The sequence below is a fragment of the Lissotriton helveticus genome, chromosome 3_2 (assembly GCF_964261635.1).
Source record: "Lissotriton helveticus chromosome 3_2, aLisHel1.1, whole genome shotgun sequence".
Taxonomy (NCBI): Eukaryota; Metazoa; Chordata; class Amphibia; order Caudata; family Salamandridae; genus Lissotriton; species Lissotriton helveticus.
In genome coordinates this window covers 399,480,889-399,508,198 of record NC_136062.1, presented here as the reverse complement: position 1 = coordinate 399,508,198, position 27,310 = coordinate 399,480,889, and positions in this window count along the sequence as shown.

Sequence of the window (27,310 nt, the reverse complement as noted above, 5' to 3'; positions counted from 1 at the left end):
TTCCCTGAGGATCAAAAGTGTTGAGACCAGGTGTTTTAGCAATACATTTTATCACATTATTAAAAGCTTCATCATGGATATCTGTACAAGTAAATTGAGAACATTTTTTGAGTAGTTGTCTAAGAGGCTCAACAATGAGAGCATATCCCTTAAGGAACCTGGCATAATATTCGCCTAACCCAAGAGAAGAACGCAACAAATCTTTATCTTGAGGTTTGCTAGCTTTCTCCAAGGTATTACTAAGATCCTCCTTAGGAAAAATGCAATGAGGAGTGATCCTATGACTCAAATAATTAATTTCATCTACAAGAAATTTACATTTGTCCCTACTCACAGTCATCCACTTGCTTTCTAAAATTTTCAAACTTTATCAAGAATGACATTGTGTTGTTCACAGGTCTCGGCAAAAATCAGAATGTCATCCTGAAATGACTACACACCACCAAACCCTGAAACAAACTCTCAATTAGTTTTTGGAAAATTCTGGCCGCTGAGGCCAGCCCAAAAGGCATTCTTAAAAATCTGTAAAGACCAAATGGAGAGATAAATGCCATAAGATCTTTCGAGGACTCGTCACGAACTACTTGGTGATAAGCTGATTTCAAATCTGTTATAGATAACATTTTTTACCATTTACAGCAGCTAGCATTTCTTGAATTCTGGGCAATGGGTAGGTATCTACCACAATGTTTTTATTAAGAGCCCTAAGGTCCACACACAATCTCAAATCTTGATTTTTCTTAAGAGCAATAACAATGTCAGAAACCCACTGAGAACTATCGGTGGATTCAATGATACCCTCAGAACGCAAAAAATCTACGTGAGATTTTAACTTTTGCCGTATGCCTAGAGGAACCATGCACACTTTATGCTGTATGAGCACAGCTCCCTTTTTAAGTTTGATCTTGTGTGTGTAACCTTTTACTTGATCCACCACATCCCAAAAAACATTTTTGTACTCATTGAGAATTATATCCACAGAAGATTTATCAAGAGGAATATCATTGACTGAAATATCCCTCAATTGGATGGGGCGGTCAGAGCCTGGACATAAAATAACCCTCAACTTTCCAAAATCATACCATCCAAAAATGTTTTTACCATCAATAACCACAAAAATCTTAGTGAACACCTTGTGCCCTTCAAATTCTAATATATCTTCAAGATACCCAGCATACTATAATCAAAATTACCAAAAGCCTTAGAATTGGCATCAGTTTCGGTGAGTTTGACATCCACCCAATTATTTTTGAAGAAGGTATCAGACAAAATGGTAATGGGTGAACCTGAATCAGCCATGGCTTCAAAAGCCACATTGCCAATTAGAACAGTACCTAAAGGCGCCTTATAAGGAACAGCAAGATTGTCAACAGAATTATCAAATAAATCATCATGAACTGTAAGAAGTACATTTTGCATATCATGCTCAACACTAGAAATATTATACACATTGGTATTTGAAATTTTCTTTGGTGCATTGCAAACAGACGAAAAGTGACCAACTTTACCATACTAAACACATTTCTGTTTAAGAGCAGGACAATCTGGACAATTCGCCAAGTTTAACTTAGAACCACACCTATTACAACTTGGTTTAAAATCCATGGTTGTTTCAACATTACCCTTACTAAATGATTGAATGGCACAAACAGGAGTAGAATAAGCAGCATTTTTTGTTTGTGCAGCTGTGATGATTTTAGAAGATTGAATAGACCTTTCAATCCCCTTGGCTAAATTCAAAACTTCAGTCAACGTAGGATTACGAAAAACAAGAAGTCTTTCTTGTACCTTTTTCGACTCACAATTAAATACAAATTGATCTGTAACGGAGAAATCAACATTTGCTCCAAACTCACAGTTTGCAGCTAATAATCTCAAAGATGCAACATACTCTTCAACGGTTTCATCGGCCAGTTGTTTTCTTTTGTGAAAAGCATGTCTTTCAATCAACACATTAGGTTCATCCTCAAATTGTCTCTCTAGCCTTGCTCCTTGCTACTGCTTCTTTAAATACATACCACCCATTTCCTCCACTACTACGTGGCGCTATAGGCACACGATTTTTTACTTCTATATAGTTCTCAAATGTTTCAAACCATTTCTTCCAACGCAATTTAGGTTTACCTGGAATTTACAAAAATATGGTAGGCTGGCTGCAAATTTGAGAAGCTGCCATATCAAATTAGGTAAGACGAAAAAAACAAAGAAAGTTAATGCAAATAAAGATTAGATAAGAAAAATTAAGTGTGCATATCACTGTTGAATAATCGTAGAACAACTTTCAAATATGTACTGGAACTAATACATCAATCACATGGGATATGCATCAGAAGATTGAAATAGTGTGCATATCACTATTCTGGGAATATACACAAGAAGAACTAAATAGTGTGCATATCACTGCTGTAAAAATATTCATGAGAATAACTAAATAGTGTGCATATCACTGTAGTATAAATATGCACAAGAAGAACAGAATGGTGTGCATATCACTGTTGTAAGTAAATTGATGTAATTGCTATTGTACATCTGTAAGAACAAGCCCCAAAAAAATGCCAAACTTTGTAAAAGTGTGCGAATCACTGTATCCGCAGAAAATGTAAAAATGCTTCAAAACTGAAGCGATGCACACAATATTATATGAAACAGTAGCAAAGCTTATTAAATAGCTGAAACGATCAAAAAGAGAAGTCTCGTAACATTGACTGAAATGAACCAGTGCGTAGAGATACACCAGGTAAATCAGTAAAACCAAAATGGCCTCTATGTAGCGTCAATGCGTGCAAAAACGTCCTCCCAATATGGCCGCAGATGACGTGTGTCACATGAGTATTGTGGCAACAGTAGTCAGGCAGGCTGCGACGTGAGCTCAAAGCGCGTTACAAATGGAACCACAAGCAGACTCACGAGCAAGTAACAGTTCCTAGCAGCACTGTAAAAGAAAAAGTATAGTACCTTGAATAGTTAAATAATAAAGGCTCGCTGTAGAAGGAGCACTGAATTAACGATGGTAAATTATTCACGATGATGTGCTTGAAGAAATCCTCAAAAGATGGGTCAAAAATGCAGGTAACTTTAAAGTAACTCCATCGGTGTAAAAAAAATTGGAAAGACAGCACATTGGGTTAGCACAAAATGCGAAAAACAATTCATCGCCATTGTAAAGAAGCGAGGGAGTCCGAAATTATAAATATACTTATTTTATTTAAGAGCCGTAAAAGGACCCACTGCTGCACAAGCCTAAGGGTCCTGCCAAAGCAACCCCAACCACTGCTCTGGCATTCAAACTCACGCATCAGTAAGTTCCATATCACATATTACAGTTTCATGTGACAAGACAATACGAAATGACTTAACACATTCTAAATTCTATAATAAATATGAAAGAAATACACAATTACCACAGTAAGCTTAAGGGCATATAGTAAATAATATCAAAATACATCATAAAACCCAAGCTGGCATCATCAAACAAAGCAACATTTTAGAAAGCCTATTGTTGGTGATTGCTAGAGATACATGCCTGAGAAATAAGTAAAGTTTTTCTCTGTACTGGATGGTCCCTTTAAGCAGAAAAACCAATGCCAACGGAATCTAAGAATATTGGTATGATGTATTTTGCAGAGTTCTTTATGGATTTGCAGTGAGATGAGAAACATATGATAATTTCTACCTTAATCTGTTTTTATTGGTTAGTAACAATAGTACATTTTCGCTGGCACTTCTCTATTCCATTTACCTACCTTAAGCTGTATTCATAACCAACCTGACTCCAAGAAGTCCTAATACCAGCAGATAGGATACCGCCACCAGCATAGCGCTGTCCACAGGCTGGGTCCCAATTAGTTGGTCCTGTGTCCCATACTTGAACTCTCAATGTTTGTTACAACTTCATTTTATGGACTTTTAGACTGTTAATCCTTGCTCCATATCTAACCTTAGATCTAACCTTTGGTGTGCCACCTGTTGTAGTGGGGCATGCACTTAAAAGCCCCAATAGACAGCTTTCAAGCACTTTACAGTTCTTGCTTCAACTCTTGGCCAGCCATATACTATCTTACAACATCCTATTAAATCTCTTGGTCATGCCATTTGTCTGGGGATGATAGAGAGAACATCTATTGTGGATAATGCCCCTTATAAAGTCCCTCGATGTTAACGGACAACATTGTCCATAAGAATGGCTCTCGAATTACTTTACCTCCAGAACACTTACTAAAACATTTGTGGAAAGTTACTACACTAACTAATGCCACATTAGTCCACCGAGAAAGCATATCCATCAGCACAAGCAAATAAACTACACAAGAACCTTCTATGAACAGTTCCAAAATGTTAAACAAAACTTCCTCCAAATCACTTGCCAGCAACAAATGATTGAGGCTGTTGTAGACTATGGTTATCAGTACGCCTGCAGTCCATACAATGTCTCTGGTTTTTTTGGACAGACTGAGCCAATACTGGTCATCAGTGGAGTCCGTAATTGTTACCTGTAACAGGGTCGACGTCTCAAATTGCTGGGACACTGTTGCTGGGTCTGCGGAAAAGTATATTGCCGCCACTGACTCCGCCATTCCCCGATGACGCCGCAAGGGGAAAACTACTTCTCCCAGCACCACTAGTGGCGTGCATGCCGCATAGAGCACCAGGAGGCACTAAAAAGGGAGTCAGGGCTCCGGCAGCGCAGGACGCGTCATCGCCAGGAAGAGGCTGGGCTGGGCCACCCCCCTTTCATCTGGCCTGTGTGGACCCTTGTGCAGGTACTGCTAGCTCAGGGAGATTCTTGCTTGTCATTGAGATATTTACAAGTTCATGGAGCGATTGAGTCTTTGCACATCGCAGTACTGTGGCCTTGTTGATCTCGGTAGCGTCTATTTCTATTTAAAACATTTATAGAGGGCGACAGCTCGACAGCCAAGGGGCGTCCTGGTGCTAACGGCAAAAAGGCAGCAACACCACAGACAGCGGCCTACACAGTAGAAAAAAGTTTTAATGGCTTTCCTAAAATCAGTGAGATTGGAGTGAGACTATGGAACTCCCTCCCACCCGCCATCAGAAGAATACCCACTGCTGCTCGTTTAAAAAAGTAGGCAAAAATCCTTCCTCATGAGTAAATTCCTCATCTAAACCCTGACATAACCCCTGAGACTATTGCCTCCTTCTTTCGACCTTCACCCCACCGTTAAACCTGGGGCCTACCTTCAATAACTACGTTGTTAACCATCCTTTCCTCCCTCCGTTGCTATAGTAATGCTAACTGTACCTTTTGATCCTTGCATCCCCTTGTACTCCCATGATTCCCTTACTATTGTACAACTCCTTGACTATGTAAAGCGCTCTGATACCCTAACGGGTCTAGTTGGCGCTCTATAAAACACAAAAATAAATAAATAAATAAAAATAAATTGTTGAGGCAGCGAATATAGGGGGGCACAGAGTTCCAAAGAATCTCCGCTCTGTACCGGAAGGAACGACCTCCAGCCCGAGTTTTCCTAATTCGAGGGACCAGCAGCAAATGTTGGCCCATGGATCGGAGCTGACGGGAAGGAACATAGAAAGAGAGCAAATCCGTCAAAACGCTGGGGTATCCGAGCTTCAGGATTTTAAAGGCTATATAAAGAGCCTTAAACTCGATCCGTTGGGCCACGGGTAACTAGTGAAGGCGAATAGTGCAGTTCACCGAACAGACTCTAAGCAGGTCTATATTGATCTTACACATTTAAAAACTAAGGACAATTTTATTTGCGGAGTTAGAACCTTATAATTGCATAGCACATTTAAGAGTCCTCTATGGGTTCAAATGCACTGTTGAAAAGCTAACCAGTCACAGTATAAGTCTTTAGATATAGTCTCGAGGAATATCTTATAATTGTGTACCGAAGCGTTTAATTATTTTCTTTTTTTATATGTATACAATCTAATATTGCACTAGTCACTTTATTGGCGATAGCTAATTTGCACTGTATAAAGGAGCTGATTCATTGTTTCCTAATCGCTTACAATCACTATACAATGAGTAGGCGGAAATTAATTGCTGAGAAAGGCGTGGTAGGAACTTTAGACGCCTTCTTAACGAGGGCCGAATCTGTCCCCAATAATGAAATTATACTAACAGAGCGCAGGTTATCTCTGGAGCCCTTTACCACTCATGGCAGGCTTTCTCTTACTCCTGCTTTTCCTGATGCTTTGTCGGCCCCTAATCAGGAGACGCCGTTAGAACGGCGGAGTCAATCATTACTTGCTGACACAACACAATAAAACGACACAGTCTCATTTATAATCTTGGAGCAGGACCCCAGTTAAATCAAAACTGAGACCAAGAGGGCAGAAAGCAAAATCAAAATCCATTCGCCCCAATAACCCGCTGTTGCAAACAGAAAAAATCGGCGAGGTAGGAAGCCAAAGAAACCCATAATGGGTAGCCCAGGGAGGACTGATGTAGATGTACCCACTACTGGTGTTAGCAGTGAGGGAAATTCAATTACCCTGAATCAGATTAGGACAGGGACACCATTTGCCAGCTTACTGTAGGGGGACTTTTGGGGGAGATTAGAAATTATGCCGATTACTCTAATAGATCCTATACTTTAAAAAAAAGCACAGTTGAAGACAGGTTGTCTAATTTAGAAAGGCTTTTGGCGAATACCCACCGTTATACCGTAATAGCAAGCTCATACAAGCCCAATACCCGTCACCATTGAAGGAGGAAGAGCAGGGCGGGACAGAGAAGGGGGAGCCGAAACTGTGAGGTCAACATCTAATAGTAAAACACCAGATAAGAGCTGCTCAACTAGTCGTAGGGCTTCAAGCACAGATATTCCAGTTCCTAGACAGTGCACATCCATAAGAACAGGGCCCCTTATGCCGCAGAGGGACAAGAGAACAAAGGTTAGGTCTCCCCAGTCAACAAGTTTTCCTACTATCGATCTCCCACCTGAATCCAATCCCTATGTAGTGATCTTGGGGTATGTTCCTGCTCTTCCACCAGGGAAGAGTAAAAATTATGGGCAGTTACTAAACAAAATAATCCACTGGTTCACACAGAATACAACAGTGGGTTCCAATATATCCAATAACATAATTGTGGCCCGTAGGGCCATAATTAGGGATTGGTGACTGCATCATCATTAATTTTGGCAAGCCCTATATTGTAGGTCACATTTTTCCTAGGGACTATAGCCTCTCCCTATTAGTGGGTTCTGTCATTAAAATACTACCCTTGGGCTTTTTTTAAAGGCAGCTTAGTAGTAGGGATATGGCAACAGTTGACCATGGGCAAAACGCTTTGGGGGGTGATCGAACAAGACCATATCCTATTCATCATTCTATCCCCCCGGTGCAACCCCAGCCAACTGTGGACAGGCATTCTAGTATTGATCATAGATTGACTTTAAACAACAGATTTGATGCCCTGACTGGTATGGAGGAATGCTACTGACTGTGGGGCCCTGTACCTGTAGGGTCGGAGCAGGCCGCACTGCCCCAGGATCTTAGGGTTGTAGCGGCAGGGCCTTCAAGGCTGTGTTTTAATAACTTCCTATCTTGGAACATAGCGGGGTTGGCAGCAAAGCTACAGGATCCTAGATAGATAACCTATGTCAAGCAATTTCTGGTAATTAGCTTACAGGAAACGTGGTTGGTAGAATGCGACCTCTTCATGGAAGGATATAAGGCTTTTTTGTCCCACCCAGACACTCTTTGAGGTGGAGACTAAAGGGTGGTTTGGTTACTTATATTTCTGTGGCCATTACCCAGGAATTCTAGCTTTAACGGCTCGTAAGGGGGGTATCAGCTGGGGACTTGTTAATTTATATAACTCAATTTCTTCCCCGACTGAGCCCAGTAACATAACTGCCCTGGGAGAAACCATAAATCAATCCCGAGTCAAAGCTTACACAGCCCTGTGGTTGCCAGTGATTTTAAATAATGTCCTGTATCTCTGAATTGGGTTGTCCTCGCATGTATGTTTTTCATTTTGAACAAACTGTTCAAGGGGAGTTGTTAAATGCTATGACTAATGAATTAGATCTGGTGGCTACGATGGTTATAAAGGACCCGCGCACTAATTTGCCTGTGCCCACGTTTAAGGGACACGGGAATGGATCTTTTATTGATTTTATTCTAATTTCATCCTCTCTATAATCCCCAGTGAACAATTTTAAAATTACAGACAGTGAATTTAGCGCTCACAACCCCCTAACGCTCTACCTGACAGGTCCATTGGCAGAAAAAATAGGGGATGCACCAAAGCTGGGCCCACTGCGACCAACTGATGGAATGCACAGATTAAAATGGGCTCAAGTATCCCCAGAAATATTCTATGATAAGATTAAAACAGCTTGTGCGGATGAACTACCTCTCTGGAACGGTCCTCGCCAAAAGTGATTCTAGGAGCTTTTAAGTCTATTTCAGAAAAGGTGGCTGTGCTACTATCTGCCCCAGCAAAAGGTCACGTTCTGGCTGGTCCTAAATGGTTCGATTCCCATTGCTCTAAAGCAGCTAAGAGATTGAGGGAAGTTTTATCAATCAAACCTAGAATACAAGCTGATGTTTCCACCTGTTGCAGGGAATATAAGATGGCCCTTGCTACACGAAAGGGAGCATTGAAGGATGAAGCCTGGAGGGAGATGCTTGATCCCAGCACTCTTAGAAACAGGTCGAAGTTCTGAAGTGTGCTAAATAAACCACTGTTTAACTAGGAAGAGGAGGGGGGGGGACTTGATTCCCATATAACTCAGGAGGAGTGGTACTATATTTTGAATCTATGTTTGACTGTTTGCAAAATCACAGGACGCCCCACGTCACTCAGGAGGTAGCAATAAGATTTGAGAGGGGTGAGATCTTGGAAGGTATAACAGGTTTAACTGTGGGTAAAGCACCCAGCCCTGGCGGGATTCCTCCAGATCTTTTTAAGTCAGACACCTCTTTTTGGGCGCCGATATGGGAGTCAGTTTTCAATGCGGCGGCACAGTACAGTTGTCCTCAGTCTCGGGCAACCTCTACCATAGTTCCTGTTTTTAAAAAGGCGACAGAAGCAGTACCCACTGTTACAGACCCATCTCGCTTATAGACTCAGTGGTAAAAGTGGTGGGAAGGGTCCTCCTTCAGAGATTATCATCCTGGGCAGAGGATAACATGATTTTGTCAGAGGTTCAGTACGGATTTCGACAGGGACGGTCTACTGTTGCTCAGTGTTTTAACTTATTTTTGATACTGTGCAAATATACTGTTGCTCGCCCTGGGACCATTCACCTTGCCTTCATGGATTTGTCATTGGCTTTTGATTGTGTTAATAGGTATAAGCTCTGGCAGTCCATGAGGGCAATGGGAGTGGAGAACGGTGTTGTAAATATTTTAGAGGACCTACATAAGTCTACTAAAGCCAATGTTAGGTTTTCACAGGATTTGCGTGTTACGAGGGATTTTTATATTAAGAAGGGAGTATGGCAAGGTTGTATTTTGGCCCTTTTTATTTAATTTTTATATTAATGAATTGGACAGCATACTAAGGGCAATAGGGGCTGACTGTACCAGGGTAGGACGGCGAGGGATCCCTGTCCTGTTATATACGGACAATGCCGTTCTCATATACAGGACCGAAAGGGGGTTACAATCACTTTTATCCGCCTTCCCTGGATTTATGTCAGATAGGGATTTGGCAATTAACAACTCCAAATTATATGTCATGAAAGTGGGGCATCTTTGTAAGAAGAATTTCCAGTTTAGAGTGGGAGATTCCAAGATTCTCCGTACAAATGTGTTTTCTTACTTAGGGGTCCTCTTTGACGATAAGCTTAACTGGGGTCCCCTATTACAGAAAAAAAGGGGACCTTGCTATGGTGAATTGAGCAATCTACAATTTTGCTTCCAAATTAGGGAAGAAACCCACTGGAGCTATGCTGCAAGTGTATCAGGCCAAAAGCCTGGCCATAGCTTCATATGGCAGCGAAATATGGGGATATAATGCGGGAGAATCCCTTCAAATAGCGGAAAACGACTTTCTGAAACGCCTATTACGTGTTCCACGGGGCACATCCAATTTAGCGGTCCATGAGGAGTTGGGGGTCCCCTACGGGAATGACGTACTTTCCAACTGATTTGTTGGTTAAAATGTTGGTTGAATCCATACCTCCCTCTGACCCAAGTGATTATAAAAGACTGTATGTCCCTTGATAACTCGGCTCGTATTCCATGGCTGAGGTACGTTAAGAAAAGTTTTTGTAGGCTATGGCGGGGGGACCTATTCACTAATCCTGAATGCATCACAAAGAGAGACGTGGAGGCAATTAAAGTTACCTTCCTGTCAGAAAGGAATATGGATAGAGAAGCAAAGGCGGTACAGAAAACAAGTGTGCGGACGTACATAATGCTTAAAACAACCCCATGGGCAGAGCCATACCTTATGGGGTCGCTGTCCAAGCACGAGAAATTTGTATTAACTAGGTTTCGTCTGAACCTATTCCACCTTTTGCTTGCCAGACCTAAATGTTTTACTAAAAGTAAAGTGGCAGCTCCCAGCGGCTGCGACGGACAGTCTCCGCAGATTATGCTGCATTTGATGTTTTTATGTCAATTGTATGAATTTCCTCTTAAACGCTAAATGGTTCCTATTTTAAAAAGATTGAATTTTAGGCAGGCTCGCCCTGCAATGGTGTATCTACAACTACTGCAAGAGGACTGTTTATTTTTAAAAGCAACTATTAATTCTAGGAATTATATGGATTTGTAACAAGAGTTTTCCTCAGGCTTTTTTATTTATTTACTTTTTTTTGCTGTTCTGGATATTATTTTAACAATGCAATGTCACTTATATTGTTTTTATGATGTGTAACTTTTATGGTTTGAACTATAAACCGAATAAAGTTTTCTACTGATTGATTGATTGATTGGTCATCAGTATTCACTTCTCAAATGTTTCTTTGTCTTGCAAATTCCGCGATACTCAGAATGGGCTACCTCCATGAGATACAGCGTCAACGTGGCTGGTGGTATCAGTCTACTGCTACGAAATAGGAAACCTCTTTGCACTAAACATTTATCCTTGACCCTTTCAAACACCGACAGCTAGTCCCCGATCACCTTCTCTTGCCAGCCACAGTAGACGATCACTGCCCAGTTCTTCCAGAAACTTATGTTTAGTGTTACACCCTTCAGTAACAGAACAGACTTTAACTGAATCATCGGTCCATCATTTATTAGCAACCTAAAGAGGATTAAAAATTAAAGAGGACCACCCATTGGCCAACTAGTAATCACCTCAAGCTTAACCCGCATAAAACTTAATTCCTTCCGATTTCTCCCCAGAAAAGTGCTACCAATATTATGGAATGGACCAAGCTGATCACAGCGCTAAACTGTACTCCGAGGCTTGTAGACTCAACCAAGTCCCTTGGAGTTATGCTAGACAAAAACTTGAACATGCGAACCCACATTAACACGATGGCAAAAATGCCCATTTCCATTTAAGCTACCTCAGAGAAATTAAACCTTTCATAACTAACTCAGACCTTAAAACAGCAGTCCTCGCATTAGTCATATTGAGGATCGAGTACGGATGCACAACTCTAGCTGGTCTACCCAAGATTGCAAACAACTCTTGCTATGGATAAACTACCTCTGACACACCTCATCCCACAGAAACTGAAAACATTTCTCAAACCACTGGCGGATGGTGTAGGTTTGGCTCACAACTTGCAAGATAAATCTAGAGTAGAACTCCACCATTCCCAGAAAAGTTTGCACTACCTCATCCTTGGTAGGGAGTTAATGCCTTCACCAATATAATATGGCCGATTTTATTTATTATTTTGGTCTAATAAATTTGCACTTGTTTGCCTTGGATTCTTACAACACTTCTCTCTTTGTCCAAATGGATTGTGTTCCACGGAAGCAGAAAACACCAACATATCATCTTGAAAACAGTGTATACCTCTCATACTATTAAAAGAACAAAGCCATAATTCTCTGGAAAACAAATGACTTGGGACACAGGCGAAAATGCGTGCAGTTGAACCTGAATTCTCCAAAAGGCATGAAAAAAGTGACTAAATGTTTGGATTCCTTACATATAACCTGATAGGTGGAAAATGGCTCTTTCTGAAGGATTATCCTAAAAATTGTGCCTTTTTCCTGTGTTGGCATTAGGACTCTGGGCACTTTACCACTGCTAACCAGTGATAAAGTGTGTGTGCGGTCTATTCTTAACATGGTATATTTGTTTTACACCGGATTGTCATATTTAATTTACTTGCCAGTTCCTTGTAACTTGGTATACCATATACCAAGGGCCCATAAATTAAATGCTACTACTGGGCCTGCAGCACTGGTTGTGCCACCCACACAAGTATCCTTTCAAACCTGTCTCAGGCCTGCCTTGCAGGGCCTGTGTATGAAGGTGACTGACACTTCTACTTGGCCTTTAAAAGCCATTTGCCAAACTTGAAACTCACCTTTCATTACAGATAAGCCACTTTTATGGTAGACCATAGGTAGCCCATAGGGCAGGGTGCTGTGTAAGTAAAAGGTAGGACATGTAGTTTTAGGTATTGCATGTCCTAGTAGTGACAAACAACCAAATTTGTTTTTTACTACTGTGTGGACTACTCCTTCCATAGGTTAATATTGGTATTTCCTCAATACTCTTTTAAGGTTGCCTACTGTCTCCTATTCATGCCTGTGGTGGGTGACAGCAACACTCTGTGCATTTCTACTAGACAGCCACAAACACATGAAAGTTAGGAGTGTCTGAGAACTCATCTGCATTCTGGATCAGGAAGGGAGGGATGAGCTGGCCCTTGAAACTGAATCAGTAGTGACGGGTTAGATACCACCTACTGATAGTCTGGAGCCAGGGCTGGTAAGAAAGGGGTTCTGTGCACTTCAGAGACTCTTCACACAACTGAGTGTAAGTACTGGGTCTCTGAACCCAACAAGGTAGTATATTACTGGATCTGTTAAGAACTCTGCCAGGAAGAAGGACTGCTGTGCTGAATCAAGGACTGCCACTCTGCTGTCCTGCTGCTGTGGCAGAACTGCTTTCCTGCTCTGCTGTGTATGCCTGTTGCCCGATACTTGCTGCCCCCTGTCCTGCTGAGGTAAAGGACTAGACCCATCTCACTTGAACCTAGAATGTCTACACGTGCTTGCTGGTTTGCTCCTGTTCGCAGGACCATCAAAGACTTCCTTCAACCCTGCAACAGCAGCTGGACTCTGACATTTGTGAGTCCTGCCTTGCCAAGTGGTGTCAACCTAGTTCTGGGACCTTGGAAGTGACTTCTTCTGTGCTGATCCAGCGGAATCCACGTATCAACAACGCTGCTCAGGTCGGAACCCGATGAATCTGCCTTCGATGCACCTGCTGCTCGACTTCAATGGATTGCACCGTTCAACAGCAATGAACTGTGCGGCTCGATGACGGCACATAGCCTTCATCCCAAAGGAGTTTGTCGGTGAAGTCTTGCCAACTGCATTTAACGGAACCGGTGCATCGCCTCCACCCATGGGATCGATGACGACGTCTCCTTTGCTCCTCGCATCAGGTCTTGGACATCTACACTTCCTCCATCCACTGTATTTTTACTCTTAGCTCTATAATTTCATTAATTCTTTAAAAATTCTAAACTTTGGTTCTACTTTTTGGATTTTTTTGTCACTTTGTCTTGATTTACTTATACAATATAATCTATTTTTCTAACCCTGTGCGGAGTATTTTTGTGGTTTTCATTTTGTTGCTGTGATTGTGTGCTCAGAACAAATACTTTACACATTTCCTCTTTAGATACGCCTGACTCTCCCAAGCTACCAGAGGGTGAGCACAGGTTATCTTTTAGTGTATAATTTACTTACCCTGACCAGAGTGCTAGTCCGTACTTGGATAGGGTGCATGCCTGTGCTAACTAACGACCCCATTTCTAACATCGATGAAATGCTGTGTTGAGGTCGAGTAGTGACATTCCTTGCTGAGCAAGCACACAGACTATTTCAGTAATGCTAGGTAAGGAACGTACCATTGTTGCCAATTTGTGAGGTTGCAGCTTGCATCTAAGAAAATTGCAAGTTTATTGTATCAGGAAGACTCCATTCACCTTCTCACCCCAGTAGCATCCTCCAACTATCCCGCGTAGACTTTCTATCTCTCCTTTACAATTAATATTCTAAGAACTCTTAGAATGCACAGTCGGGGGCTCAGCAGGACGCCACTGATCCAGAGTACCGCAAGAGCACTGACAGATTGCATGAGAATATCTATCTTCAGCTAATGTGTAAGCAAACCAACTTTTTTGAACAAAGACTAATTGCATGAGGAATCTTCCTTGCATGTTTTGCCGATCCATTTGATTTGACAGTTTGATCACCCTTGAGTGGACTTATTGCAAATTACCTTTATTTATCCTTTCATTACATTTTAATTTGAAAATGTAACAAACAGAGAATACCATTTCATACAATTTAGGTGTTTTTTTGTTTATCCACACAGAATATTCTCTGTTGCTCCCTGTTGGTCCCTATCCATGTAGTATTTTACACCCTTTCAAACAAACAATAGCTGACACTTCCTGCATCATGTGCACGTGGCAGGTTTAGCGTCTATTAGGCGTCATCCATTGCTTCCGGTAGTTCTGATCCTGGGTTGCAACATGTTCCTGCCAGTATTTACAGAGTCTTGGATGATGGCCCATATATTATAGTGCAGAACATCGACTTCCCTAATGATATTGTGCAATCCAATAGGATCATCTGTCTTACATAGACGAGAGATCTCTTTCAGCCAGATCAGAGCAATTCATTTTTTACCTAGCAGCGATGCAAAGGGAAATACAGTTGCTTGCAATCTTGTCTGCCCTTTCCTGGGTAGTATGCCTAGAAATTGTGGGGCATATTATCAAGGGGATTTATCTCCGCTTTTTGGCTTTAAAAGCCAAGAAAGCGGAGATAAAATTATCTCCCTATTACCAAGCTGTCGCTAACACCAGTTAGTGACAGCTAATAGGAGATAGCGACCATCTTGGGCCCCGCTTTGAATGTCAGTGATATTTATCACTAATGACATGCAAAGTGGGCGTGCCAAGATGTTAGCGACTGGAAACAGTCGCTAACATCGCTATCTCCTATTACCAACTTTTGGAGATATTCGCTCTAAGCGCGAATATCTCCAAAAGCTAACACCTGCCCTGAGCAGTTCTTAGCCATGTTATCCAATGGGAGGTGGATAACATGGCTAAGAGCATTTGCTCGATAATGCATGAATATCGCTGACTTTTCAGCGATATTCATGCATTGCGGGAGTTTTTTATCGCATTTGCGATAAACCTTGCTAATAGCAAGGTTTATCTGCGATAAAAATCGCCGATGTGCGGCGATAATTTTTGTCTCTAAACAAGTTAGAGACAAAAATTATCGCTAGTTGTTGGTAATATACCCCTGTGTTTTAATTTTGTGAATCAGTGTGAGACAAGAGATACTCCATATACACTTATTCCAAAAATGCTATAATACTTAGGGGTATATTATCAAGGGGTTTATCTCCGCTTTTTTGGCTTTAAAAGCCAAGAAAGCGGAGATAAAATTATCTCCCTATTACCAAGCTGTCGCTAACTCCAGTTAGTGACAGCTAATAGGAGATAGCGACCATCTTGGGCCCCGCTTTGCATGTCAGTGATATTTATCACTAATGACATGCAAAGTGGGCGTGCCAAGATGTTAGTGACTGGAAACAGTCGCTAACATCGCTATCTCCTATTACCAACTTTTGGAGATATTCGCGCTAAGCGCGAATATCTCCAAAAGCTAACACCTGCCCTGAGCAGTTCTTCACCATGTTATCCAATGGGAGGTGGATAACATGGCTAAGAGCATTTGCTCGATAATGCATGAATATCGCTGACTTTTCAGCGATATTCATGCATTGCGGCCGTTTTTTATCGCATTTGCGATAAACCTTGCTAATAGCAAGGTTTATCTGCGATAAAAATCGCCGATGTGCGGCGATAATTTTTGTCTCTAAACAAGTTAGAGTCAAAAATGATCGCTAGTTGTTGGTAATATGCCCCTTAGTTCTTCAATGACAAGTTGGATGCCCTTTGGTCCATATCATGGGATATAGAAATATTTGTTATTACTTCAAGTTTTTTTTACATGGTAGCTCTTCAGGGGTAAGGTCTTATGAATGGTGTTGAGTCTCCAGCCATCCTAAAATGTAGCTATGTCAGAGTTATTGGGGCATATAAGAGTAGATACCTTCCTTTCCACTTGCAGTGCTTGGGAGCTGCAAAACCTAAAAAAAGATGTACAGGATGACATATTTGAGAAGTTCCGTGGATTCCTGTCGCCCTGGTACCGGCCCTCCGGTATGGTCGAACACCTCCTTCTAGCTTTCATGATATACTGATGATATGTGGCACTTGAACAACCCTTCAGTCAGGTGTTAAGGTTTAAACTGCTGCTGGTAGTCTCTGGAGGTGAACACCATAACATGATGGTAGTTGGTTTTCTTCTTTGTTATCATATAGACCTGGTAAAAGAGCTTGACAGGCTCAGAGTAATTACTGTGAGTTATTTTCCTCCTGCTGTGATAGAGAAAGGCACCAAAGGAACCCTGCATGGCTCTAAAGAGCGTGCACCCAGCTCTGATTCATTATAGCAACATCTAGAGATTTGGGACCCCGTCACAGCCTGCTGAAGGCTTTTCTGTCCCAGGGAATGTGACCCAGAGCAGGACTGTGTAGTCTAGAAGTTCCTAGGCGAGGTTTTCCTTAGACCACTGCCAGCAGCTGGCTGGACCGTGGAGTACTAATAGTGGTGGCAGTAATAAGATTGTACATTCCTTTTATAAGTCTTTGCCTGGGAAACTGGCTTACTAGCCTCTCCCACCCTCTTAAACCTCCTGTCCACATACAAAAGCAGAGCGTGGTTGGATCAGTGTGATAAGGACAAGGAAAAGCTAGAACTGCCCAGAATCAGTTTCAGAGCTGACTGTTATCTGCAACATTGATAAAAATATTGGACTAAAAACCTACAGTCAATGTGCCCAAATGTCTGCACCAGAATCTGGCGTCTCATCACCAGAGATGACCAAGAAACTTTTTGTTCAAAGGCAGAGAGGTTAGAATAGCTAGAGGGGTAGAAATAACTACCAACAACTCCAAAACCGCAGGACTTCAGACAAGACTTTAATGAGTGGCTGTTGCATTTTTTTCAACTTTAAGTAAAAGATGGTCAAGGGTTAGCCCTGCTATGCCCTCTGGTAAAGTGTAGACTCAATGCCTACTTATGAGACAGGAAATCTGGTGGGCTATAACTCACAAGCTACCTGCACTTTACAAGAGGGTTGTGCATTCTAACAACGACCGGTCCTGTGAGGCTTACAGGATCAGGTATTTATTAGTCAGTTCTGTACTCCTTTCACCTTGAATGGACACACACAAGAAATCACATTATACATGCTTAAGACTTTATCAAAATCAACATCCTACTATAGAGAGGATAACGTGTTTAGATGAAACCGTAAAAACAAACTATGTAGTGGCAAAGAATACAAATATCAAGCAGTAGGATGGAATTAGCCTCTATTCACCAACCTTTCAATTTCAGCCCTTAGAAAGCTGGCTTAGCATGAAACGTGCCACTCTAAGTTTCCTAAGTCGTTTCCATCCCACATAACTCAGTCAAACAAAAAGTTAGTTATGTAGTTTCAGAAGGTCTCTTTTTGTCTTTGTCGTGGTCATCCATTCGAGTTGATATGGCCAGTCTCGCTCTAAGAAGCCTATGTCCTTCACTGAAGATGTTTACTGCTTGAGGTCGTGTGAACCAAGTCTCTCAATAAGTCAAAGATTCATCTCTACCTAATATACGCGCATATCAATCTTATATACACTTTTGGGTTGTTTTGAAAAAGGCAGGTCTCTTGTAAAATACAAGAATTCACATATTTTTGATGCACCTTCACTGAATTCTCTCACTAATTTATTAATCATATAAAAACATATCTATATCACTATGTGATGGACTATTAAACAGAAAATGTTATATGTTGTACATGTGCAATAAAATACAAAATGCAACACCTGTTAATAACCGAAACAAGTTCACTCAGATACATGCATATATGAAATGCAGTAGTGGGTACATTAGCAGAAAAATGTAAAGATTACACCAGGAATGCCTGGACCCTGCCCTGAGAAAGAGGTGGCTGACTGCACATTGGAGTTCATCCAGCACGAGATTGATGTATCTGAGAAGGATAGGGACCATGAAGAGTTGAGTCAGACTAACCCAAGGCCATCCACGGCAACATGAGGAAAGGACCTGGACTGCTTGCAGGAGTGAGGCCTGGAAGCCTTGAAATGCCTCCACTGTGGGCACTGATTCATGTACTGCGATGACTAGAGCTCCGCTATATGCAAATTTTACTGAAGAAGCGGAGCATCAAGAAGCATTAAGGTGCTAGAAAATCCAGATTTAAAATGTGCATATTTCACTTGTGGTGATCCTAAATGCTGGTGAGGTTTCCAGGAGTGCAGCAGTGACCACAGGAGCGGCACTAATTTTTTTTGCAAAAAGTGGCCGAATAGTTCTGGACTCCTAGAGCTTGGGTATTTGTTCGGAGATACTACTGTGCTGTGGATCCTTACTGATGAGTATAAGGGCAGCACTTGCAGCATGTTTGAAGTAAAAAAAAAAACCCTATGCACGCACACATTTTATTGCAAATGTAATGCTTTATTGTTAATGTCAAAATTGACAATGCTGCTTGATATGTCTTAATGTAGGTCATGGGAATTTTTTATTGGTTATAGCCTGGTTAAATATGAATCGATAAATGTTCTAACGAATGTCATTGTTAGGTCATACCATGCCTCGCAGCTGTAATTGTGGGGCATTAGTCAGCTGTGGTATGCTTCTGCATTTATAAATGCAGTGATACTCTGACAACACCAGTAATCCTGCCTTCTGATAACTACCCCCCATGTTGTGTCTTGTATATGTGGGGGTGTTATGATCTTAGAGTTCAGGACTCACTATTAGTGTGGACAGCTAGGATTTTGTCTCCATAGGTATTTCCACTTGTAAATATTTATAAATTAATGAATAGTATCAAGGTGAGTGTGCATAATAAAATACCTTTAATTTTTATAATTAAAAGCACTGGCTGGACCAAGGTTTATTGGGTGTTCATTGTGTGCCTGCGGATTGAGGCACTAACCAACACTACCTCCCCTGAGTAGGCTTTAGACTGCCCTGCCTCACCACTCTGAGAGAGTCAAGAGCACAATGGAATACTTGGTACCCAGTAGACAATAGGTTGGGGACTTATTAATTGAGAAGGACCTACATCTTACTCAGCCAATAACACACACTTTCCTACATTGGTAGGGTTAGGTGCAGGGCCTGGCCTGAGGCCAGACACAGTGCCCAAACCCTGCAGCAGGGGGTGTTTGCCGCATGTTGCCTGAGCGGGGTGGACCCATGCTTAACTTTGTATATCATTTTTTTTTCAATGTAATCTAAAGTGACATTGTAGTTAGGTGTTGAGATGGATAAGAACTAACAATTAAAAACTCAAAAACCACTGACATTCAACAGTTATGGTTTGCTCTACGGCAGCGCTTATGATCCCATCTCTTACATCACTCATGACATGTTAAATGTCATCATTGATGACATCACTGATGTCATCTCAAATTATATCATCCATAATACTGCTATTCACATTACGCCATTAAACCATACATTATTTTATATTCATTTACACCCTAGAATTGCTATTTGTACAGGTGTGGGTGTATATAATGGAAATTGCTTTAGTCATGGACACAAGTGTGGTTGTGCATGTTGAAAGTTATAAGGTACAACAATTACAAAAAAAGTAACTTTTGGGGGGCACGCAATGTTCCATGTTAAATAAGGTAAAGGCTTAGCTGATGTGGGTTGCAGAAGGTTCTGGATTAAAGCCAAAGCCTGTTGTAAAACAATCTGTGAGAAAAGCCAACGCTTCTATTGACAGTAGATCACTCATCATTCAATGTCTCGGCACCTGCCCATATTAAATAGCTGGGATATAGTGCTATAGACTAATTCTATGTAACAAGGATCTTTATAAGGTGTGGATGCTTCTTTCCAGAACTTTTGCTGAAGCTATGAAGCCTTGCAGATTGTTGAATAATGTAGAACAATGTAGAAAGTAGAATAATGTAGAATGTTTGGGTGATCCACTACTTGATGGGCTAACACACACTGGAGTTGTAAACACAGCTCTAATGTTGTATTCTATTGTGCTCATTTCAGGAATGGTTGTAGTCTTCATACTGTGGTGCATACACCCTGGGGGTCTGTGGTTCTAGTCCGAAAAGGGCACAAAAGCGTGTGCAATTACTTGTTAAAAGAAGATAGTGTGGAAATACAACTGCTGTGTTTTCAAACTGTCTTCATTTACATGAAGTAGTTGTAGTGCAAAAAACAAGTTTGCATACTATAATACTGAGTGCCGTAGGGCCTGGTCAGTAAGAGTGAAAACGGGGTCAAATAGGTGGCTAAAAACACAAATTATTCTGCGTTTTATTGTCAGTATCACCTTCAGTTACCCGCATACAAAATAACACGCACAAAAAAATGCAAGTTAAACTAATATATGGTAAATGTACTCTTTTGTTTATTAAATACACTTTTTTGAATTTTAATCAAATAGTACACAGGGAGAAAAATGGCTATGCGGTGTTGTTTCAGGATGGTGGTATGCCCATGCAGTCCTTGTAAATATTGTTAATACGTCTGACCTGCGAAGGAAACCGATGCCATTGCAGCCGCGCTGTTGCAGGAGCCAAGACAAACTGTGTTGCTCCCTTGCTCTCTCTCTAGTGTTAGTGAAGTGGACTTGCAAGGCAGGATCATTAAAGAGCAACATAAAGGTTTGTAGGGTGTAGCAGTGTGACTTTTGGATTGTGTAAGTCATTAGTTCATGCTTATGGTGTGTTGTAAGGTAATAGTTAGTTTTGGCAGAGACAAGTATTGGGGCCAAAGCCCTCCATCCTCATGCGGCTGTGAGAGGGACCCATGTAGTGGAAGTGGGTGCCAAGAGTGGCACTGCAGTTGGCCCTGCGATAAATGATATTGCATGGGTCAGGGGGACAGCGGATTGCCCTGGCACCAGTGATGTTGCAGCAGTAAAGATACAGTATTGGGGCCGTGGCTTTGGTGCCATCTAAGATGGCCCCTTGAAACAGGAGTTCCGGCACTTGCAGGACTATCCGACCCCCTTTTGTCATTCTGCTATTTTCTTTACTTGGGGGATGTGGAGGCCAATGGAAGTGGATCGTTAGTGTTTGTAAAGAGTCCCAATTTACCCGGGGGATGCACCTCTAATGATAATTATTTTGCCCGTCACGCCCCCCATTTTGGATTTCCTGAGCTGGGCCTGGTGGCTTAGTGGACGAATGTGTTTACTGTAGGAGCTTGTGTTCGACCTTATGGTCGCAGATTCAAATCATGTCGGGTCCAGTCAAACTTTCATCCTTCAGAGGTCTATGAAATGAGTGCCCTTGAGTTAGATAACAGTAAACATCTGTTATTCAGCACCAAGATCCCCTTCTGTATGAACATGCACTTTAAAAATACATGTTTTAAGTTATGTTATGTTACGATGCTCAGAGAAACACAGCTCTTTTTTAGAGTGTGTTTCTATACATTTCTCAACATTGTCTGCTGGTTTTGCACCCATGTTAGCTAAGGCATTACATTTCACAGTGGATAAATATTTACTACAATTTAAATATAAGCAGGCATAAGTAACGAGGTGTTACTTTCAATGTTGTTTTCCTTATGCACTAATTTAAGTCTAAACCTCTTCTATTAGTCCTTCAGCTGTCTGACCCCCAAATACACAACTACCTGTACTTTCGATGGTAATTCCAGCTCTAGTGGTTCCTCAGTCACTGTAATTCTGGGTGACTATTGTAAATATTGATTTTATGGATGTGCCTGGGTAGATTAAATGAATCACATCTTGTAACGGAGTCTTAGGTTCAAATTTTCCTCTAATCCAAATGCCTGCTCTTCTTCTAAGAGTTTATTCATTGATAAATCATCTTCTTCCAGTGACATGGCAAGCGCTGTTGCTCCTAGTACTTCACCCATACCTATCTAGTCAATTAAAGCACAATAGTCCTCTTCCACTAACCAAAGATTGAAACAGGATCTTCTTTCACTGGAAAAACAACCTCTTCTATATCACTAGACATTTTGTTGGAGGAAATTTGAGTTTCTGCCCTTTTGTTGAGTAAACTAATCAATGCATTCAACATCTTGATGGTTAATGGTCCCTCATGGAAACACCCGTGTCCCTGATGGAGCAGCAAGTTATTAAATTGCAAAAAACCAATGAAATTGTGAATTTGGAATATGAGGTTCTTCTACTAAAAAAAAAAACATTCAGAAGACTTGAAAAACAAGAACAGGCAAAATAGACTCCATATATTAGGCTTTCCTGAAGGTACTGAAGGTAATGATCCGGTTTCCTTTCTTCCAAGGTTGTTTGATTTGCCATCCTGCTCTGCTCAAAATGTACACCGAGCACACAGATTAGGTCCTGGTCTTTCTACTCCTATGACATCTAGTAAACCTAGAGGAATAAGTCTCCTTTTTGGGAATTCACAGACCTTTTAAAAGTTAATACTGCTAAGTTAAAACAACAACTCACCTGGATGGGCAGAAAGATATTCATTTTGTGAGCTGTATCCAACGCTACTACCAGCAGAAGGAAACTATTTCTCAGTCTTCGTCCTTTATTACGAACGTTGGGTGCTAGGTATGGTCTTTTCCATCCATGCCTTTTCAAGGACACTTATTGGAATAAAACACCTTAAAAATGTTTGTAAACTGTCACATGGCAGATCATATAGCTGGTCCCTCTACACGCTAAAAGCGATTTTCCTTGTCATGTTTCTACCTTGTTCTTCTATAGAAAAAATATATCATCATGATGTCGTGCTGTATTTATTAACATCTTCCTCTTTTAGTTTTTTCTTTCTCACAGATCCCTGACATATGCTTAACTTGTAAAGACCCCCTCGATTATATAACATCCTTCTATAGTGCGAGATCCCCTCTTTCATCTGTGCTACCACCACCCCATTCTCCCTTTTGTCACATATGTGTTTAGTCATCAGTTCCTGACATGTGCTGTCTCTTTTTGCTATCCCTTCTTGTGCTCTTTTACTTTCCTCAACCCTTTTGCTAATTTTTTTCTTCACTACATTTCTCTACTCTATTTTTCTACTTACCTTTTCCTTATCCTACATTGTTTCTTCTTTTCACTGCAATAATGCTCCCAGATGGAAAGTCCTTATAAGTTATACAGTTTACAGAGTAATCACATGGAATATCAAAAGTTTTATTAATCCTGTCAAATAACAGTGTTATCCCATCTAGGCAATCTAATTCTGACTTGGTGTGGCTCCAGAAAACTCACCTTATAATGACTGAAGCCATAAAATGTAAACGTGGTTGCCTGGGATCTGAATTTTGTCATGTATAAATAAAACTCTAAACCTTGTTGCACTCGCGAAAGAAAATGGTGATTTTGACAGATAGATTGTTATTAATTTGTTGACTGATAAACATCCCTTAATTGTCTTAAATATTTATGTCCGAACTAAACCTAATTATACTTTTTGGCCTACAATAAATCAAAAGTGCATGCAACACCACAATTTATATTTTATATTAGGAGGTGGTTGCAATGAGATTTTGGATTCTTTTTTGGATAGCCGATCCGCAGTTCTATTCCAGCCTCATAAAATGCATCAACAATTTCAATCCACTATCTCCCATGGTGCCTTGGTTGATTCGTGAAGACTCTCTAACCCAAATTCCTGCGATTATTCATTTTATTCTGCCCCACCTGCTATACTCACAGGACTGGACCACTTTTTTGTTTCTAAACCCATGTCGTTGCTCATGGTTCAATCCCACATTAGCCCCACACTACTCTCAGGTCACGCCATGGTTACCTCACACTTGGACTTATCAGGGTGTGGGGGAGGGCTATCAATAGATGGAGGTTTAACAACTCACTGTTACACAATTTTCCACCTTATTTATATTGTTCGCCACTGAATTTTTCCTATTTATTGAACCTACTTCTAATTCCGTAGATCCAACCCCCACCCCCATGTTAGGAAGACCATGGCGGGACTCTGAGGTGTGCGGTCCTGCTGTTCGGCAACACCCGGAATGGAATTCACCTGTCCCAGAGTCTTGGAACAGACTCTGGTCGCCTGCTATTAGCAAGCAGACTAGCCTGAGATGCAAGGGATGAGCAGCATGACATCTGAGGAGGCTGCAATGATCCCACATAATGGCGTGTGTGTCAGTGAAAATCTGACCTGGACAGGGATTCCTCCTCAGGGCATGTGTACCACCTGGAAATTGCCTTTAGGGATTTTCTCTCCCCGACTTCCTCGCGGCTCTTAACCCCACCACCGCCCCCCATGGTATATTGTATGTTTGGGCCTCCAGATTTCACTTTGTGGCCTCCCTAAACTGGCATCCATCTTAGTGCTCCCCCTCCAGATCTGATATCCATAGATATAAAAGTGGTCTTACGCAGCCCCTCTTAGCACAGAATTCCTATTGAGTGCCACTATCTCCTCTAGAGTTAACTAATAGCAATTGAAAATGGTCAAAACCAAGCTCCATCTGTGGCGGTCATTTAGGATTGGTCAGATGCTCCTCATGACTGGTCCAACTCCCTGGGGAGGCACAACCCTGACAACACAGAGGTGGTCTCAACTCAAGTTGGATTTGAGGCCCCTGAACTCTGAGGCATCGTTGGCTGACACTAGGGAGCTGGCGCGAACTCCCCTCATCCCCACTCATTAGTCAATTTTGATCCTCTATGACCCACCTAGGCAACTGCTAGCCCCCAATTCCCGGGACACCCAATACCCTCATCCCAAGACTTCTCCTACTGCTATGACCTCCAAAACAAACAAAAAAAATCTAAATCCTTCACTCTTCTATCCCTCCATTATCCTTTCAATCAAAATAACAGACTAACATGTCCACATCTCAACTTTCATATTTCATAGACTAATTCTACACTAATCCTCTATGATTCCCAGAGTAGCGTGCTACTTGATGAAAAAGTACTTTATCAGGGGTAGAAAGCACTATATTAATGCAAACCTTTCTCCCTCTCCTATACCTCTGCTACCCTTCTCAATCCAAATAACTGACTAACATATTCACCATACTAATTCAACACTAATCCTTTATGGGTTCTGGAGTAGGGTACTACTCGCCAACAAAGCAATTTTTATGGGATGTGGCCACGCAGGCGTACTTGAAGCTCTGCTGGCCGGGACCATGAATAGATCCGTTTGAGCATGAAGAAGCCCAGCTAGCAGCTCAGGAGGCCCTTCGCTATCCCCATGAAGTGAGGCAGAGCCGATTAACAGTTCCTGACAGCCGCTCCAACACTTTTCACCGGAGACACGTTTTGCTGCCCATGACTGCACCAAGGCCCTGGGCAGCAGCCTTCGCTTTGACCGGGAGCGGCGGAGATTGGGCCGCGAGGTGAGCGGGGGCCGCCGGTCGGTGCCGGAGTAAGGTACCTGCCTTTGTGTGGCTGGTACCCCCTGCCCTCCCCCTTAGGGAACAAATTTAGCCCAGCCGCGGGTGCAGCGTACCCATGGCGCACCGCGGCCCAGCCCTGCACTGGCGGCCTGAGTCTGAGACCGCTTCGGGGACAGTGCCTTCCGGTCTCCAGGACGCCGGGGGTGAGTGGCGGGGGTGTGGGAGCAGCTCCCTCGGCTCCGCGTTTGGGATCGGGGCAAACACTGGGCTGGCTGTGCGGCTCCTGCCGCCTCCATCAGGCCTGATTAGTGAGAAATGACTGGCTGCCTGTAAGAGCCCTGGGGCCCTGGCCGCTGCTGCAGTTCGTGTGGATGTGCTAGACGGTCTCATTACCCTGCACACTTCAAATGGGACATCAGCTAGATGTGCTGCTTCTTTGCCTCATCCACCACTGTTCGCAGCCAGAAATGCCTTGCCAAACCCCACTGGCGTGGTCTCAGTGCTGCGATTCCCCCTCCCCCACTGTGGCCTCCAGCATTTGATACACTCACTTTTGGGGTGGGGGGAAGGGGTAGGAGTGGCCTGCTCCCTAATGACTGTGGTTCCACGGGGGTCCCACATATTCCCGACCGACTGCTGACCGAAAGCTATTGGACTTGGAGTTGCTAATACTGTGGAGGCTGCTTTCTGTGCTTCTACAAGCCTACTCCTGTTTGAAACAGACAGGGGGCACTATGACAATTGTGGCCCGTAGTGAAGTGGTTGCTACACACTGCACTTTTCCAGTGCCAGATTCCAAGCTGCTTTCGTGCCTAGTTGCGCCTAGATGTCCTACAAGCTGCTGCCGCTACCCTGATCCCCCATCATGCCTGTGAGTTCCAGTGAGGTCCACTAGCCCTGCATACCTATCGGTACTGCCTGCACTTCCCTGGTAGCGCTACGCCACTTCCCTGTGTCATGGGCTGCAAAGATCTCAAGCAGAGGACCTTGCCTTTTGGGAAAGTTGCTGACAACCTATCTGAGACATGGCGGACAACACCCACGGGGCTGAGGATGCGGGGGACCCTCAGTCCCCGACATCGGCCCTGGTCCAAGAGATGAGAGCTGGATTTCGGGCCCTAGATGACATATTCGATGTGCTTGATAAAAGCCTGGCAGAAATGGGCGCTAACGTGCAGGCGCATGATCGACGATTGGATGTGGCGGAGGCGAGGATATTGGATGTGGAGGATGGCGCAGCACAGACTCGGAAACGTCTGGACAGCATGGAGAGAATTTTGAAAGAGGTGGCGATCAAGAACGAGGACTTGGAAGCGTGTAGCCGACGAAATAACGTCCGCATCTTAGGCGTACTAGAAACAGCCACAACTGGCCGTGTGGATCTCTTCATTAAACAGCTGCTATCTGATCTGTTTGGTAGGGACTCCTTTACTTTTAGATTTGTCGTAGAACGCGCCCACAGATCACTGGGCCCCCATCCCAATCCGGGCCAGCCTCCGAGACCTATCACTGCTAGAATAATGAACTTTAGTGATAGAGATTCTATACTACGCGCCGCACGTGAACGCAGTGAAGTGCAGTGGCAAGGTTCTAAACTTTCCTTTTTTCCAGACTTCACTGCAACAGTACAATAAGCGCGTCGCAAGTTCAACGGGGTAAAGGCTGCCCTGAGAAATCTAGGTCTGAGGTATGGAATGCTATATCCGGCTAGACTTAAGGTCGTTGTGGGAGGCCAATACCG